The sequence below is a fragment of the Lipophrys pholis genome (genome assembly GCF_963383615.2).
Source record: "Lipophrys pholis genome assembly, chromosome: 3".
Classification (NCBI taxonomy): domain Eukaryota; kingdom Metazoa; phylum Chordata; class Actinopteri; order Blenniiformes; family Blenniidae; genus Lipophrys; species Lipophrys pholis.
In genome coordinates, this window is record NC_137627.1 from 33440559 (window position 1) to 33461295 (window position 20737).

The window sequence follows — 20737 nt, forward strand, 5'->3', positions numbered from 1 at the left end:
CTACTGGACCATATAATTTCTTGACTGATCACAAGGCAGTTCTCCTATATTAGGTAACCACGCGGTGTTCGTTTGCGCCATATAGCAAGGCCTGATGTGTTTGTCTTGTTCTGTATTCCACATCAAGGTGGAAAATTAACGCTTGGAAAGGGCGCTTGTCAACAGTGCTCAAGGATTTTTATAACCTTTTCATGGTGTGTGCACTCTGAAATGGGCTGCAAAATTAGACAGAAACCTGTCATGTAAATCACTGCAACAAAAAGTGAAAGGTGAAAAAACAGAGGAAACGCTGCTTGTTTTCTGAGCCCTTTATACGGAGGCGTTTCTGGGCAATTCTGGGGATTTTTGGGATATTCTGATTCTCTCATTCTCATTCGGAGGTATTGATTTCAGTCTAGGAGAGAACACGCCTGTGGTGACAGGGGTAAAAAGTGATCCTTGGCTGTAATAACGATAAGAGACCCCAGTGGAACACAAACAGTGATGAGCTGATGTCACATTGCCAGTGGTTTTCACACTCTTTGGCATCCATCTTGACTGCTAATGCCGTAAGCTTTACTGTTGACAACAGAGCCTGCTAATGCTGATCAAGTGGAGGGATGACAACCGACTTTTATCTTGTAGGTTTAGGGATTGACATAAGGGTTCCTTCACTCCATCCAACCCCCACAGGGTGACATTTTTCTTCCTCGCCAGATCCAGAGTGTCAGTCAGCAGAGCCTCCCTTTTAGCAGGGGTCCAGCATAATTATTTTAATTCACTCAGGAAAAGCTGGCTGTGGATTTGAAACACAAATACTGTTCGTTTTTCACCATTTGCAGCGGTTTGTCCAATTTGTCGTGACTAATTTTAGAGCCCCTTTATCCCCATTCCGCTATGTAGAGGTGATGCTGACGTCCTTAACACCACTGATTTTGTCCAGCATTGTGCCCAAAGCAAAAACATTTCAAGCACACAGTACCAAAAGCTCTAAATTAAATTTGATTTAAAAGAACAAAAAACGCCTGGAGGTGAATTCATGGAATATTTTAAATGCCACACATTAAGTTTAATGAAAATAAGTTTAAGCAGAAGTTAAGTCCTCTTCATCTTCTCAAATACTTTGCACAAATACTGCTTTTATACACACACTTTAGAATCAACATGCATGATCTGATGAGAGTTGCTATGCGTAACACAAAGTAAGACATTGCATGTGCACTGCTGTCATTTTACATAAACATGTTGAGACTACCAGCCAGTAATAGAGATCCTCTGTTCCTATGCTTGCTTTTAAAAAAAAAAAAATTATACACACACGCACACAACAGGCTGACACCATGACACCTTGTTATCTATGAAATACCACTGTCCAATCAGAGCACTCATTAAAATCGGGGTTTGTATGATGGCATTATCAGAGAGAAGTAGAGCAGCTTGAAGCATGAGCCCAAACCCAGTGGGACGCTTTATCAAAGACTGCTGGTCAAATTTCACTCAACGCCGATGGCATCGCCTCTACTTTATATTACACTTCACCAGACCATTAGGCTGGATTTAGAGGAGACACCGAGCTTGATCCCCAGCTTGGTTTGTGTTTACTCTCTCCTCCCTGCTTGTTCTGACTCTGCAGGCTTTACTTCCAATTCCAGGAGAGAGCAACCAAAACACAACTCGCGCTCAAGAGTTATTTTCTGCGATCACTCACATTTATACTGAGGTTAAACAAACTGCCTGCTTGTGTGAAAAAAAAAAAAAAAATCATTCAAGGTAGGATACTGTGCAAGAAATGTCCTAAGCCCCCTCCCCAGAGTGTATTTATTATTTAGCACTGCTCCTTCAGTGTTGGTAGCAGGAGTGTGGCTGCCGTGTGTGAATTAATTCTTTACATTTCCTTTGTTGGAGACAGTGACACAGCTACCAGCAAACAGCTGAGCACATTCCAGCTCCCGTGTTACAGACTCCTATATGACAGTTCCTTACACCAGTTAAACGACACTATATTGATGACCTTGGTTGATTGGATTAGTATTCAGATGCTAACTGGGCCACAAAGCTCATGGTTACTCAGAGGGCCATCTGTGGCAGAGCATTTCCTGCCACACCGTCGAGGATACTCTATTGATCTCTCAGCATCTCAGAGAGGGTTGGGGCGGGGGCTGGGGTGGGGTGGGGTGGGGGGACTTTGTTGCCACGGCAACTCTGGTGCAGAATGTAGGTCTTTGAATTGCATTAAGATGATGTTGAACAGCCCGAAATGCAGGGCTTCAATCTTAATGGGTTGCCGAGAAGGTAAAAGTGGACGTGAACAGATGTTTGAATGGCCGAGTAAAATAAAAAGAAAAGGGCATCTCTGCCTCGCGTTTCTATTTTTGGTTTATTGCTTAATATTAACACCGGTCACGAGATCGATACATACAGGGAGGGCCAGAGCACAGGGTGAACGAGAATTTAGTTCCTGTCCACTCAACTACAGCCTCCAACAAGGGATTACTTAAGAGGCATACATTATTAACAACAGTAAGAATAACTTGTGCTAACATTCGGTCACATTGAGGAACTGAATCAACTGAAATATTAATATAAATGAGGAAAAATCACGCATGCATAAAAGGAAACCAAGGACACATACTAATGCATACATTTGAAGATAACAAGGCGCCACCGGTTTGAATGTATGTATATGTGATGCAGTGGGACCACCTCTGGGTAAAATCACTCTTGTGTAAAATGACTCAACAATGGATCCCCACTTTATAATTGCATTAATTGGCTACCTGTCCAGGATGCACGCTGCCGGTGGCTGAGAAAGGTCCAGCCCCTTGACCGCCCTTGTCTGTCACGATGATTGAAGCAGCAATCGAACAAGATTCAAGGAATGAATCATTGGATTATTTCTAGATTGCTCTCATAACTCAACATCGATACTTGAAAATGATCATTTCAAAATATAAGACATAGACAATGAGCCAAATACATTGAATCACTTTTAACATGGTATATCAAAATATTAGGCTACATTTACACGTACCCTGGTATTTGAAAAAAGTGAGATATTTCCCTGCGTTTGGGCTCATTTACACATAAACGCAGCTACGACTCACCACAAACAATGATTCCTGAAAACTCTGGCCACAGTGGAGATCTGGATAAACTGCGTCTCCGGTTGCATCTAAAGGGGGGTAGGCAGATATTTACGTGACAATTAGTGGCATGGTGATTTCTTTCCGGGGTTCTGATTGGCTATCAAGGCTTAATGCTTCTCGCGACACTGTAAAAAAAAGGTCTGTAGATTTTCCAGTGAAAAACTGTCAAACCATAACAGTAAAACTCTGTAAACTTTAAAACAGTTTCATGCTGTTTATATAACATTTAACCACTGTAAATGTGTAACTCGGGAAAAGAAATGTATTTTTAAAATTGTTTCTCCTGAAAAATTACATTTCAATACTTTTCACTTTTCAATACATTCTCTTTAGCAGCAAAATGCCTCAAAATGTAAAACAGTCAATACTGTGATTTGCCTTTATTTCTTGAAAATAATAAAATGTTTCACAGTTAAATGTGAAAACTTTTCAGTGTCTTGTTCACGATCACCTTGACATGTGGAGGTGGAGAATGGAACATGCAACATCAACCTCCTGGTTGGGAGACGACCCCTCTACCAACAGAGCCACAGCCACAGGTTTGGCGGACCATACTGGAAGCTCTTGGGTACCAGTTTTGGCCCACAGGCCTTATGTTTGACACCCTTGATAGACACCCTTTTGGGCAGGGGTGGGCATTCCGGGTCCTCGAGGGCCGCAGTCTTACATGTTTTCAATGTGTCCTCATCAACACAGCTGACAGCAATTATTGGCTCGTTATCAAGCTTTCTGCCGAGCCTCATCATGATAACTCAGGTGTGTTTGAGCAGGGAGACATGGAAAACATGCAGGGCTGAGGCCCTCGAGGACCAGGAATGCCCACCCCTGCTTTAGGGTGTTGTGAAACTTAAATGTTGTTTGTGAATATAAATATAAATTTTTATAATATAAATTTTTTGGGTAAAAACCTGGTTACGTGTAAATGTGGCCTTAGTCTGTTTTTGAGAAAAAAGTGTCCCTCCCAGTCAATCTTCTATACTTGCTCTGGTTAACTAAGGGAGCTGGAGCTGATCCCAGCGGACTGTAGATGAAATGCAGGGTACACTATGAATAAGTCACCAGTCCATCACAGGGCTACGACAGAAACACAATCACACTCGCGCCTGCAGGCAGTTTTAAGTCATCAATTACCCTGGCCTGACATGCGTATCTTTGGATTCCGTTCGGAAGCAGAGTCCACATGAACCCACTCACACACCAGACTTTACACGAAAAGGCAGGGAATTGAACCAGGGTTTTCTCTCCACATCGACACTGTGCCACTGTCCAGGTATAGACAATTTCTACTCATTTTTAATGTTCGCATCGTCAATATCAGCATTTGTCACATCCACACCACAAAGATTTTATTGAAGGTGGATTTGATTTTTTTTTTAATGCACGCTTGTGATTCTACATCTGAGAGCACTCCCAAGAAACTGTGAAAAGTCTCATCGTATGACTTCACACAGATAAAATACCTGAAGCCCGGTGACATACAATGGGAGAAAAATAAAGTGAAACGCAGTTGCAGCATTTATCAAGAGGTGCAGAATGAGCAGTAGCACCATGAATCAGAGCCATTGCAGCTGTCCGCTGAAAATAACGTTCTGAACAGTGCTCTACTCGCACAATGTACCTCTGGAAAACAGACGAGTTGATGCCGCAGACTCTGTACGGGGGTTATCAATGAAATCGAAGTTTCTGTGACAGCACAGATAGCGTGAAGGATGTTGCATAACATCGAGTTCTGTGGATGGCATCCAAGAAAACATCGCTCGCTTGTTCTCAAGCAGAAACCTGCAAGATTAAAAGTTTGCTGAAGAAGCTGAGGAGATGCAGGATGAATACTGAGAGCACATCGCTGTCAAATGAGCCCAAGATGAATCTGTTGGAGTGAGGATGGGGTCTGTAACTTGGGGTAAATTTAGGGCATTGACCTGAGAGTAGAGCACCGAGGTGGGAGGGCCACGATACGAGGCTGTAGCAGGGCAAAGCGTGTTGGGGAGACGACATTTATAGATGGCGCCATGAATGTTGGTGGACATACACCCAAAATACTGGCTGATAAAGTGGCTCCGAGTCTCCTGAGGCTCAGGAAAAGGAATATTTCAGCATGATCGCTATTCAAAGCGCAGGAGAGTTTCTAGCAAAGAAAAAAGTGTCCACCGTGACCTGTCCGAATATGTCACCTAAGCTGAGTCCAGCAGAACACCTCTGGGGTTTTGTACAATAAAACGCAGGGCAACACAACCCCTCCAACAAAGAGCAGCGGAAAAAAACAAGGCTTCTAAAGAATGACCCAACGTTTCCCCATAAATATCACACCGGTATCTTCAATGCTGAGGAGGACTCCAGTCTGTCATCAAAAACAAAGGTGAGCACAAGAAGAGTTGAAAAATTAATTATTTCACTGAATAATAAAAGATGTCCTGACTCCTGGTGCATTGAGTTGCCACTGTGAGACTTGTAATTTTACCTAGTGTAAATAAACCGCCGGGCTCATGAAACACTATCAAAGTCAAAGAAAATGCCATTATCGAAAGGTCATACTATCTTAATAATTTGACATCCAAGAAAATGAAAATGTCTCCCTCCTGAGCTTCCCAAGAGTGGACTTGAAATTCAACATTGTGCTCAGGTTTTTCTATATTTGGATCCGCGCCAACTCCTGAAATCCACAAAGTACCAAACATCACTTGTCTGGCTGGTAGAAAACCTCCAACCTGGATTGTGGAAACCAAACAGAAGAAAATATGAAATATTCATCAAAAAAGTGTCCAAAAGAAGTTTTATTTTTGTATTGAGTTACATTCAAAATATGTACATTGGATTACAACCACATGAAGTTAAAAGTCAGTATTTTCGTTTTATTTTGAATTTCCTAATGTAATAATCCAGCCCTGTTGTTACAGATTCGATTTGCAGATTACCATAACAAAAGACTGAATCTAAAGCAGAACTAGGAAACTGTCATTTCGTTGGTATGTTGACGACTCTGGATCTGTCCAACACTGTTTGGCTTCACTGTAAAGTTTTGGGCAAATCAGAAACCAGAGGGGGACCTGCAGCCTCAGCTTTCGGGGAGAAATAGTATCGAAAACAGAAAACAGAAAGAAAAAAAAAAGAAAGGAGAGATTTCATATATATATATATATATATATGAAATCTCAGTAGATTTCTCCATAGACACTAATGACTGATGACTCATCTGTCTCTTAGAGGTGTGACTGAGTGGGTGGGAAAAAAAGAATCAGATTGAATCCTGGATGATGCCAGAGTGAAATAAAAGTTGTTCATGACGCCCGAGCTGGAAACATCTGTTTGCATCTTCATATGTTGCCAACAGCGACAAGAGGCGACGTTCCAGCATCGAGGTCAGACACCTCCCCCAGGAGAAGGAGGAGACCATTTTAATTTGATATTCTGACGTGATTGTGCACCCTTCGGCACTGATCTGATGGTATGATTTTCTTTGACTGTATGAACTTCAACTGTATGCACAGACCTTTTTATTTTAGAAGCCGTAACATTAGTGGGAAATATTGATGAGCTTGTTTAATTTTCTTGTACAGCCATGCAGTGTTTGGTTTATTGGATAGTAGTCCACATGTAGCAGAAATATTTGGTCTCAGTAATGGTTAGGGTCAGGGCAACACACAGTAAGTGGGTGGTGGGACAGCTGGGAAACGCTGCAGAGTGACGGGAAGGCAGCACTAATTGGCGACAGTGAAGTTGGAATCACGTAAGTATTGATGAGGCGGTGACAGTGATATGTCACATGCTATGGATTCTCAGTGTGGACTCGGCGACTGAAATTCATGACAATTTCTTTTTTTCAAATGTTTTGTCTTGTGGAGTTGCTTTTCTATAAATTATTCCTTCATCGATTGACAGAAAATGTGAATTTGTTTTTCACTTAGTTGTGAGTTAAGTGATTTTTTTTTATTAGGATCTATCTATCTATCTATCTATCTATCTATCTATCTATCTATCTATCTATCTATCTATCTATCTATCTATCTATCTATCTATCTATCTATCCATCCTTTTTTTTAACATATATTGCACGTAGGCAAAACACACACACACACACACACACACACACACACACACACACACACACACACACACACACACACACACACACACACACACACACACACACACACACACACACACACACACACACACACACACACACACACACACACACAAAGATTATATGCATACAGAGCCTTCATATAAGTGTGTTTGTGTGTATATATTTTTGTTTTAATTAATGCTGGCCATGAAATCAGAAACAAATCCTTGTGTGCTTAACATATTATACCAGCAATACAAATCTTTCCGATTCTGTTGATTCTTTCTGACTGGTGTAAAAAAAAAATCCCAAACCAAAACAACAACAAAAAAAAGCTGAGACAATCTGTATCACATGTGGAAATATTTTACATTTCAGTTAAAAAATCTTGATTGAAAAAACCCCCACAGCTGACACGCAAAAAAGTCTGACTACAGGCTTATATTGACAGCATGCAATAAAAATAAGTGTTACACGGCTAAACAGTGTGAATTCTTCTCACGCAGCATCCACAAAGGCTCATAACATGACCCGAGAGATGCTCAAAACATTACTAAGCTTCCTGTGGGCTCCCACACAGTGATACTTATGTACAGTATCTGTTAAGAGTTAGCACACTGTGTTTGAATCCCTTTATAAAAAAAGAGAGAGCTTGTGCTGAATGTATTAGTTCAAACAACCAAATTTATGATGTTTCCACATTCAAACATCATCTGGCCCTCCGCGAACTCCGTATCATCTCAAAAGTATTTGGCTTTATATAACAAAACCATTCCCTCGATCAGTCTGAACACTCGTGGGAGCATTAAAAGTTGTCTTTCAGTAAACAACAAATCACATTTAGAAACCAACACAATCTGAGCACGAGGGCAAGTTTGTTTGAAAAACGCACAGACACCCACACCCGAACGCAGGAACGCAACTCTACACACATGCACAAGCACATTAACATACTGATAAACATCACAAACAATGGAAAGAAAGACGCAGTAAAAGCTCAAGAGGACCAAAAAAAAAACAAAAAAAACAAACCCAAGGAAAGCAGTAAATTAATTATTCTACATGTGCCACTTTCTGCATGTGTTTTTCTGGCTCAGATGTGTGCTGGGGGACACGTGTGCCTGCATAAGGAGAGAAAAAACAAAAACACAAAGTCTGCAGCTTCTTAAAAAAATTCCCTGATGCTTCCCACACTAACAACAGAGATATGCTTACAAACAAAAGCAGGTAAAGAAAAAGAAAAATCAGGTGCTGACTTAAAGCAGGAGCTCAGCGACGGATGTAAAGAATGCAGCAGGAGCAGAATGAAAGCCGAGAGACGGCGTCTCAAGCAGCCTGTTCTATCAGGCTGCTTTCTTATTACGCACCATCAAGTTTACACGTCAGGTGAAGCATGTGAAGATCAGAGTGCATGTTTGCGTCGCTCGAAAAATTCAAGGACAGAGTTGCCAGTCTCGGTGCAGACAGGCGTGGGGGAGGGGGGCAGCGTGCATTTCCACCAAGTCGCTTCAACCCACATCGGTCCAGGATCATGTGGATGGAGATTTTAATTAGGACACGCTCATATTCTCCAGGATATTCTCATAATTAAATACCCAGAAAGAATAAGGGCTTTATGAACTCAGAATATCTCATAAATCACACAGCACCACACGACACGTCCACACACATCCCAGTTTCACTCAAATTAAACATGAAGATTAAGTATTGCCGCTTTAATATTTGTCCTCAGAGACAATAATGCATATGAGTTTGAACCACAGTCGTTAAACGGAGCTGGGATTTTGCTATTAGCTGCCAACTTATTTTCACTCCAAATGAAAAATGGCCTCTGATGTCATGTTGAAATGGACAGTGGTTTATCTAAGAGGAAAGTCTCACTTCAATGCTCTCTGTGGGTTTTTTATTTTATGTTCACTGGCCTTTAAGATCTACAAACAAAAAAAACGGGAGGCCTTTCTGCATGAGCTGCTGAAAGTTCCCGTCGGTCCATTGACTGAAAATTAACCAGGCTCTGCCTTTGTGTGACGGCTTTTTTCTTCTTTTTTTGAATACTAGCTCGAGACAAAACAAGTCATTTGAAAACACTCTGCTTTCACATTATTCCGCCTTTTTATAGATCGAAAGTTTAGCAAATGTTTCAGGGCTTCAAATTAGAAAAAATAATCAGCAGTGAATTTGCACTTTTGAGTTTTATAGAGCAATTTTGTTTCTCTATTTTATGGCGGGAACATTAGTCATTCATTCACATGAATAAAAAGACTTTTCGTGATGGCTGTGGATTATAATAATAATAACTAAGTTATTCAAATCAGATTTTGAATGTGACATTGAACCCGCTGTATATAAATGATGGTATGGTGCCTTCTTACCTTGAAAAAAAAAAGAAAAAAAAACATCTGCCCAGGAACCTTGGACATTTTGTGGACGTGACTTTGTCAGGAAACCATAAATGCCAATTAGACGAAGCAGGCGGCGAACTACTCGCTGCCCTTGTGCGACTCTTGTCAGGATGCAGGCATAATTATTGACAGCTTGAGTTCATCGGAGTCAGCGCCGACTGCACCGCTGGACGGCTGAACCGAGGCGACTCAGCCCCGGGGATTTCTGCTCACATCTCATCAGTGGGGGAGGGAGGGGTGCAGGAGGGGGAGTGTTATGGCAAGAAACAAAAACAGGAGGGGCATTTGCATATTATAATTATGTCTGCGCAGAAAGACAGTCTCCTCAATTACATCTCATTTAAAACTTTCTGTGAAGAAGAACTGAGCAGCTCCATAAACTTTAATTGTGAGAGTCTCCCTAAACAAGATATGCAACATTATCGGATCGCACTGGCAGTGTGTAGATACAGTCATGCGTGTCACTTACTGATTGAAAACTTGCGTGATTGATTGTTGCCCTTTACTTGCTACCTGTTCTTTTTAATTTGAATGTCTCCCCTCACAGATATAATCAACCCTCAGTTGTGTTGCTGCTTCTGCAAGTATAAATCACTGCAGTTCCAATGAAAAAAGAATGAAAAAAAAAAAAGAAAAACCCAGCTGAATCCCAAACTGACATATTTAAAAAGAAATGAAAAGGAAAAAAGCTGCTCGAAAAGATGAATGTCCACTTTGACTGAAGCTGCTAAATAACACAGAAAAGGAGAGCTGCAGGTAATTAATGTTTAACTTGAGATCAACTCTGATAGATGGTGTAGCAGCACAGGACGTCCTCCGGTCTGTTAGAAAATGGTGGAGAATGCGATTTCTAATCCCCCAGAGGACTCGCTCCCCACAGGCATTTTGTCCTTGAGTAATGACTCGCAATCCAAATCTAAGTTCAATATAACGCAACACAAGACCGAGGCCCGTTTTCAAGGGAAAACACAAAACTTTCATTGCATCCGTCTCCATGGAAACGGGTAAAAATGCAACTTTTCCGAATTGCAGCTAGTGTGCATGCGCATCATGGCTGTAGTGAAAAGTTCCTCTGCACATGCTCAGTTGATGGACAATAAGTCCCAGTCCATATTCTACTAGGATTTGGTCGTTTTATTTTGACAGTCACCGTAATAACAATCCAACTTGGCCATCTGTCTACTAGAACGTCTGTTTACTCTCATTGTTAATGTTTATAGTGTAATGTTCTCCGCGTATGTGTGTGTGTGGTTTCATTAGAAAACACTGCAAACTCGTGGCCTGGCACGCTTGCATAATTTTAAAAACGTTGTAAATGCGAAACCTTTTTTTAAATGAAATCGCAAAAACAATGTGTTTTCACTGTGTAAACAGGGCCTCAAGGGCGCATTAACCCCCTCACAGAGATTGTTATAATTTTATCATCATTATTATTATTATTATTATTATTATTATTATTATTATTACTACGTGTAATGATGGCAATTTGAAATGATTTTGAAACGTTTTAAATAATAACGATAGGTCTAACAACAGTTAAAATAAAAACTTTCAAGTAGAAGCAAGAAGAGAGACCCTTTTTATTTTGCATAGATTTCACCAGCCATTAACGATTATATGTTAAAATTTGAAAAAGAATTATGTAAAGTAATCCAGCAGTCAACAATAAATTACAACTTATTCTCACATACATGACCTAAATGAAAGAACTTCAAAAGATTATTATGCTTGAATAACCAAATCAGTTTTTTTCAAGTTGGCCTCTAAGCATATCTCATACAATCAGACTTTCTTCAACATAATCACACTATGTAACACTATAAATGTGTCCTAGCACTTGAATAATCAGAGCAGATTTCCATAAAAGACATACAAATGCTTCCATTCGTCTTGCTCTTTATATCCACATCCTGTGTTTCTGTGCAGAATGTTGATTGCTTCCCACAGTACTTTCCAGTGAAAGAGCCCCACTAATCACAAGCACCATATGATATATAATGGAATTATTAAATATTGCGTTGTTCCATTCAATCCACTTAATGCACAAATTGCCTCCATAACTCTGTAAAAAATACCCCAAAACCTCTGACTGCGTTCCATCTGTTAGCGGCCATGATTAATAGAATAAACAGGAAGATGCACCGTCCTCTGATTTACGATCCCGGCCTCCCTTCTTCAGAGTTGCTGAGGTTTTGCAGAGACGCACGCCGGCAGAGGAAGCTGACTTCTTGTGAAGTTCACACTTTCAATTGAGAATGCTGCAGCAGCAACAATTTGGGAGGGTTTCATGTTTAATGATATCATAAGAGGAAAAAAAGGGTTGAAATATTTGTCCCCAGAAGAACTAGCAATGCTGCCGCATAGAAATACTCACAACTAGAAGGTCATTTTAAACTGCAGCTTTTTAGTTGAGGGGGGGGGGGGGGGGGGGGGGGGGTTCACATGGAAATTGTAAAACGTATACATCTGTCTTAAAGAGTTTCGACCACGACCGCACCGAGTGGGCAAACCTCACGGGCAGGCACGCACGCGAACATGCACGCACAGACACACGCACGCACGCACGCACGCACGCACGCACGCACGCACGCACGCACACACACACACACACACACACACATTAATATCTAGACATAGCGGCTGAGGTTCATTTACTCTAACAACGGTTGGAAAGTGTTTGGATCGGTGTGTTAACGGTAATTAGTGTATATAGCATTAACAAGGGTATTGTCTCATGATCTTTAGTGTTTCTGCCTCTTCAAACTCCACACTTCTGTCCATTAGAAAGCACAAAATATGTTGAGTGTTATTCATACTTTTGATCAAGTGTTGGGACTGATGTGGTAGTATCTGTCAGCTTTAGCAAGATAACGGATTAGATACTGAAGTTTCAGTCCCTTCTTACTTTTTTCTACATGACAACAACTGCAGAGCTGCTGTCTCTGTTTACGCTGCTCACTGAGTTGGCTTCAGTACTCCTCCATTTTTATTTGGAGCTGCCTGATATGAGGTGAGCATGCCGTGATGACAACATAATGTGATCTGCAGTAAATGCAAACATTTATACGACAATTTTAATGTGTTTGTGCTTTGAGATTTATTCTTCCTGCCTTTAATTCACGCCAGTTGTGACGGGACTGTATTGTGTGTGTTTGTGTTTTGGAAGTGGATCAGTTTGTTGGTTTTGTTGTTGTTTTTTGTTGTCATTTTTCCTCAATTTGGTTTCTTTTTTTGTGCTTCTGACTTCTGCCCTGTGGCCTAATTGGGTTGTCAATCCATTAACATTTCCAGCAAATTAATGGCAGAATTATTGTGAATTAATTATCTATTTTTTTTTATATCTTACACTCTTGTCAGTTTCCAGAGCATAAATTCACAATGCATAAAAAAAAAGAAATATCGCAGCTCAAGCAGTCTTTTGCTTTATATATTGCCATAATGTTAAATCTGTGATAAGATGTGGAGCCCTTATGTTGAGTGTTTGACGTGATGAAGCTTTAGCACAGAAACTCCTTTTCTTCATTTTTACCTACTTCACAAAAGCTATTTCTCACTTCTTTTGTTTTTTAAAGACGCAGGGCAACAGGATCATCATCACTGGATGACAGTGGATGCATCATTTTATTCTGGCTCACGTCTTCCGCAGCCTTTGATTGAACATTCGTCTCACAGTCGCAGCACAGCCATTAATGAGAAATGAGTATCTGGCACTCTTGTACCATGCGTTCATCACAACCCCGCTGTATAAAAACCATTACTGAAGTACAACCTGAGAGAAATACTGGTAACACATACACAATTTAAGAAATAATATAAATCTATACCATTTTTGTTTTTCTTCCACCTTTGACACTGAAGCTGATTCCTGACTGTTGAATACATGCAGGCAGCTTGTCAAGAGCAGACCACAGACCTTTTCCATAAAAGGAATAAGTGCTAACTGTTCAGCCCTTTTAATATACACATCTCACCCTACTTTGTATTTTTCTAGCCATCAACTCCATTTTCTTTGTAAATCCACATGTTCGCACTATTACTCATATACTTTTAAACCATGTAAAGTGAAAAGCTGCAATAAGGTGAATTAATATCTTTTCCATTTACAATCTGGGTTAAACATGTAAGTGATCTAAAATAGAAATGCCGAGCTTGAGAGTTCATTCACATGCAAGATTAAAGTATTTACAAGTAATGCTGATGAGAACGTATACGACACCCACACACACTTTTGCAAAAAAACACTTCTGAAATACAGGCAGCGTCACTTTTCAAGCTTGGATCTGTTATTTTTGGAGCCGTTTCAAGAGGAGCGTATTCTGACATCAATGAGCAGCTCAAGAGTACACAGAGTACACTGTTCTCCATGTGGCTGTTTCACTGACACCTTCCAGGAGATTTCTGAAGTACAGTCGACGCATTTGTCGAAAAGTTGGGTGGGTGGGTGGATGTGTGGGTGTGGGTTGGGTGCGAGGTGGGTGTGGTGGGGGAGCAGACAAATAAGCCGCGAGAAAGGCCGGAGCTTCTCACAAACAATACAAGGACAGACAGTGATTGTGAATGACACCCATCTTATGGGATTTATATTCCAAGACTTGGTTATTTTGAAAACCAACAAGGGTCAGTGACAGGAATTGTTGAATTGTTGCAGCAGCAGCAGCAGCAGCAGCAGCAGCAGCAGCAGCAGCAGCAGCAGCAGCAGCAGCAGCAGCAGCAGGATTGTCTGTTCTATACGTACTTTCTGTGTATGCTGACACTTCTGTCATTTCCTCACCGACGCACCTTTTGTTCCTGTCTCCCGCACTCTAATCACTCCATCCACTGACTTTTCCTCACACTGTGCAATAGACCCTCTGAATTGGTGCCTTATAGTGCCACTTCGTGCTGAGGAATACCCTCTTGGCCTAAAATCTTCCTCCCAAGGCTCCTATGCCGCATTGATCCCACTCTGTGTGCATCCGTGCGACATAATATGTATGCCTGTTATGTGCTGCAGACCCGAGAGAGGAGCTAATTTACAATCCGAGATAAAAGTGTACAATCAAAAGGCCGGACTTAATACTCATCCTGGTTGAAAAGCACAGTATTGATTGAATAACTGGCCACCTATGCACCCATCTATCATCATTATCAGAGGCTTCATCCACTAGACTGGCATTCCTGACCAATTGGTTCAATAGCAAAGGAACCAAAAGCCACATCAACATCTAACAATGCACAAAACCCAGCAATTTGGTAAACATGTTATATCTGTGAAAATGATGACTGGAAGGACATGAATACGTTGCCAACACTGTAGCTGTGATTTGTCAGGGTAGATCAGGGTTTTCAAATCTATGGCTGGAGGATTAGTAGTCTTTAGTTGAATGCCAGACCTGCAAATGTTTTTCACACTATAACATTTTACTGTTAACAGCTGTTGGAAGCCACAGGCACTAAAAACTCTACTTGAGCTAATCACGTTCTTCTTATATAGTCTTCTTATGCCACCGCAGTAACTCCTACACTTAGAATGAATTCACTTCTAAATTGTGTATTTTAAAGAAATAATTAAGTCTACACTTGTTTGTTTCCATCAAGATTCTTAATCGTTCCCTGTGAGGCTCCCAGTGGAGGACTGCCCCACTGTTTAAACCCCCCCTGAGTTAGACCAATCACTGCTTTTAAATCAGAACTTTTTGGTGCAGATCAAAAACACTTTACGTCTGGTTCTCCTCAGCATGAATACACATGGATCTGTTGATGATGGACGTGGTTCTCCGTTGAAATATGAGCATTTTATTTGGAAACAGAGTTATGCTGTAGTGATGCTCTTGGCCACTAATTTCTTTGTAATATTAATGTCAAGGAGCCATCAAATAAGATACACATTTCAATATACATTTAAAAAGCAAAATCATTGTTTTGATTAAATGAATGTGGAATTATAATAAAATTAAAACTGAAATTAAAATGGGGACACTGATAGAGACATCAAACTTCCTCAGGCAGCTCATTTTAAGGCTACAGCAAGTTTAAGTATGGCTACAATTAAAGATCATTTTCATTTGTCGTTTGAAACCATCAGTTCTTTGGAAACTAACACATCAGACTATATTAAAGAAATGCACTAAAATGTCCTGACTAATACCATGCAACCAAACAATATTCAGTTTATTAAGAAAAATAGAGAAAACTTAATTTACATTCATAAAGCTGGCAGATTTTTGGTATTTGAAGCTTGGTCGTTTCGTCTTTTGTTGATCGAATAAAATTTGAACCTTTTAGAAAAAGCTCGGTTTTAACCACAATTTAGACAAACTTTAGCAGTAATCAAACGGTCCACTTAAAAACGTGGTACGGACCTTGATAGCTCTCCAACAATATAGATGAATCACTTTAAAGAGCAGTCAACTGGACCTCAAGCACCACAATCAGGCTGTGGTTTGACTGAAATGTTGAAAACAGCCGTATATATTACCTTGAAGTCTTAAGTGTGCATCTAATCTCCTGAACTTCAACATGGTGTCATCCTTAGATTTGAAAATTGATGGTTTCATCAGCCTTTGTCTGCTTTATGCTTACGAGCACACTGGTATGACGATACAAAACGCAAAGCTATCTGTCTTAACTACACGTAAAAAATAAGGTAGTTTAAGTTTGGTGTGATGTTTCTTAGTTGTTGTGACGCTGATCCCACAAATGCATGGTCATTATAAGTGTTGGACCATTTCACCAACAGTATTTATCATGTGCAGTAGAACCTCTGAGGAGCGGACCCGCTAAGAGCGACACCCTGTACTGGGCGGACACGTCACTGTGCACGGACTGTTAACACACCTTAATGAGCGACAACCTGCCTGACGAGGACAACGGACTGGTTTTCCTGGCAAATTTCAAGCTGAACAACAGTAAAACGGCCAAAATACTTGGGCTGGACCCGATTATTCAAACATTCAGATGTTGTGGTGGTGTCATGAGATTAGTTTTGACCATCCCCTCAACACAGTGCTGCGCTGTGAAGCTCCTCTCCGTTAGTTTCACTTTCCCTTTACAGCAGAGAACGTAAGGCCCGTGGACCAAGACCGACCAAGAGGCTCCAATCTGGTCCCACCAAGCAAGGAGGTTATATATAGGTAATATATAAGGTTTCTTTGGGACATTTCATTGTATTTTGCACCAGAATATTTCATTAAAATTTACTTTATGTTGAGACTGTAATCATTTTCAGCACTAACTGTTTGATCTTGCAAAAATATGAACAATTTCATTACATACACTGTGACCACAACAAAGAACAACTTTCAAGTGTAAATTTAAAGGTTATTATAGCAATATTTTACCAGTCTGGTCCATTCAAAATGAAACTGGACTGTATCTGGTCCCTGAAGCAAATTAAATCTTATTTATTAATTATTTTGTATGCATCTTTTATACATGTGTATACAGGTACATCTAAAAAAACCTGAATATCATGAAAATGTTAAATCTTTTTTGTCACTCATTTCAGAAAGTCAAACCCATATATGATATAGGCTCATGACACAGAGTGAAATATTTCAAGCCTTTTAATTTAAATTCTAATGCGATCATACAGTCTTTAGTCCTGTTAACCAACGATGTGCGAGATGTGTGTTTGAGAATAAATTTTTTGATAATGAATAAACATGACTACTACTCGGCATACTCATTTTATGTAAATACTTTTTTTTTTTTCCTCTTCTAAATCTGTCATGCATGATGCTAGACACAGGACCTGTTCCCCACAGGCCAGGAGCTAATTCCACGTCTTTCGCCCGTCAAAGTAATTTCAACTACAGCTGCTAACATGCCCTACGCAACTGCTTTCGGATCATCAAGTCAGCGGCTGAGTTCCATGTTAACTAACTATGGCAGCCACAGGCGGTCATGTGGGCTGCTTTTTTCAGCTCTTTGAAATGTGGTATGTGTGAAACATGACAAAGACAGTGTACTACTGTAACTGTTTTAAGTGACCTCCTATAGCTTCTTTCTGTTTGCACATCAAGTTTCTGCACGACACAGCGCCAACACATCTGTATGTCAATTATTAATGCTTATCTGGATACTTTTGAGTTCAGCTTGAACTATGATTAAGAAGAGAGATTATTTGAGGGTTGAAATTGATTGGTGAGAGAATTTCCCAGCATGCCACCTTCCATGTACTTTTTAAGATCACAGTAAATTAGTTTTTGAACTGAAATGAACTTTTAATTACACATGTGTTTCAGAACTCGACTTTTCAAATTAAGGTAACATAATAAATGCAACAAAGACTCATTTAAAGCTGTGGAAAATGTTCTTAACCAGGAAGCAAGTGAGGAATTATTTGTATGTCATTCTTAAATAGATTTTTCAGGTATCTTTACTTCATTAGATTGAGCCGTTCCTTCTTTAATCCTCTAGGACGATTCATTCTCGAGTTCAAAGGAGGATGAATTTGTGATTAAGTCACATCAATAATGGCTGAAAGATAAGACTTACTGTTTTTATATATATATATATATATATAAAGTCAAAACTAGAACTTTTAAATGGAGTAAATCTTGTTTTATTAATAACCATTTTATTCATGATGATGACACAAATTGAATCATGATCTATTTTATTAAAGATTATTAATTATATTGATGCATCTAATCTACTACATGTATTTACTGTGTGTGCATGTCTACACATATGAGTTTATACATAGTATAGGGATATGGGTACATTATACATGAATTGTCTTCATAATTGTGTATATATAGGTTATGATCTCCATGTCTGAAATAAATTATCATTATCATCATGATCAAAAACTAAGCATGTCTTGTCTTGTTTCTAGTTGTGTCCCTCAGTTAAACCCATCTAATTTATCTACACACAGTTAGCTTGAAGAACATGCTTTATTATCTGTATTTTAACATTTCCGCAAACATTTAAAAAAAAAAAATTGTAATGTGAGGAAGCAGCCACAAGACAGCTAAACTCAAACATGCAGACAGGTAAACCGAGAGTCAAATTAATGTATGATGTGTGTATGTGCCTATGATACGACCAGTGTCTTTAAAAACCAATAAAGTTAAGAATTAGTTTCAACCTTATATCTATGCACTCAAGTGTCAGACCTTGTTGTATTTCTACAATTTCAATCAGTCGCAGCAGCACAACAGTGACATTTCTGTTTTCCTCTGTGCAGCTGGACGGCCGTAGCAAGAATGACTCATGGAACGAGTTAATAAAAGTGATGACTCGTGAGTCACCGTTCAGTAAAGTGACTCGTGGGTTTTGAACAATTCGTTCAAACTTACACATCACTAGTATAAATGTCATGATCAGTGAGTGAAGGCTGGCAGCGCTGAGTTATCCCTGCGTTGGTTTTACCCATCAGCAAAGAAAACCTTTAGTGATGTAGAAAACTGTTTCACACGCAAACTCTCCCATATATAAGCTGCAAATGACCCCATTCATCTTCTAGTAAGTCAAATACAAAGTAAATATCCACCGTGTACCTTGTACTTTCTGACTATCGTATCATCTAGTTTAAAAAAACAAACAATTGAGATTTATTACCACCAGGATCCGCGCGAATAAATTTACTGTAACAGCTCGATGCAATAATGGAAAATTCATAAAGCTCTAATTGATATAGAGGACAGCGTCCCAAACTCACCCAAGGTTGTAATGTTTTCGAGTGTGCGTTGCAACCTTAGATCGAAGACGCTATGTATGCACGGGACTCATCAAGCGGCACACAAATAATGGACTTAATTCGACACCCTTCAGAGGAGAGCCTGTGCAAAGCAGGTTTAGGCAGAAGTTTTGTAAAACATATATTGAAGGCTTCACTAATCCCGTTTATGTGTCAAATAAAGCACCTTGCGATGTCAGTGTCAACACATACAGAGTGGCAGCGGGGCAGTAAATTCACGCAGGCCGGGGGATTTATCTGCACTTGGCTTTGCACCAAGTGAATGAATTAAAGTGAACACTTGCGGCACTTCATCACTGACGAGCGTTAGCAGCCACTTTATATGTTTGCTGCAAGTCAGCTCTGAAAAAAAAGAAAAAATAAAGAAAAAATCCACCAGATCTCTGTGGCCGAGCTTTACCAAAACGTAATGACCAGATTTACCTGTTTACATTTATTTATGTCAGACCCTCCTGCTCGTGTTTGACTTTTATTCTAGAGTGGGTTCACCATGAGAAAGTGGGGGGCACGTTGGGGATTTCCCATGTATTTCTAAAATGTAATCCTTAAACTGTAGAGCTGGATTAACCCACCATGGGGTCTCATGGTAACAACAGCCTACGGACCCCCACTGAGCCCCCTACCCAAAGGAAAGAAAAGCGATCTCCCACAGGCTTTTACTGTGTGTCAGCTCGTTGTGTCATCCTTGATTGGAAGCAAATTTATTTAGATTCATGCAACATGTGAGAACAAAATAATGCATGGGGGCGTACATATATTCTGATGTACGCCAATCAGCTGGAACATCCCGGCTAAAGGTGGACACACTCACCACAAGAACACAGGGACTTCTTCGCTCTCTTCAGGTGGCAAGAACCACCCGAAGAGAGAGAAAAAAAAAACATAGTTATGTAGTTCTGGCCAAGACATTTAATGCCTCAAAAGAAACTCAAGTGCAGAAAACTTGGCAGTCTTTATGAAGCTTCTGCTTTTCCACATTAACCACAACAACTTCAAAGTTTGAACCAATCATGTCGCAGTTCTGCCTGGGTAATGTTTTGAGAACAAACTGCAAGAAATCCAAAATCAAGGCTGCAAAAATCTCATACTTTTCTCGTAGCCTGGAGAAGATCGCTCTTGATGAGTACCGTATTACTTCTGTAACTTTTTTATAACTTGTGACTTCTATCAAGACGGGACGTATATATATTAAAATATACTGGTACATACCATCTGAAATCACTAGATGTTGCTATATGACCACAGAATGCTGCTACAGTAACACAGAAAAGCCTCCGTTGATACTGTATTTGACTGACAGTGGAAGCACGATGTCAGCAAAGAGTAACAATAATATGCAACAAAAACAGGAAACGGTGGCAGAAAGAGTTCAGAGAAACATGTGAGGGACTAGAGCAAAGCAAAGAGTGTTACAGAGATGAATAACGTAAAGAAGGCTAATCGTTAAAAGCACAATGGC

The 20737-nt window shown here is 40.0% G+C and overlaps 1 protein-coding gene across 1 annotated transcript in view; it reads right to left on the reverse strand.

The window, feature by feature from the left end:
* Positions 1–20737, reverse strand: part of lrfn1 (leucine rich repeat and fibronectin type III domain containing 1) — a 164291-nt gene that overhangs the window by 6029 nt on the left and 137525 nt on the right. The window lies entirely within an intron of this gene.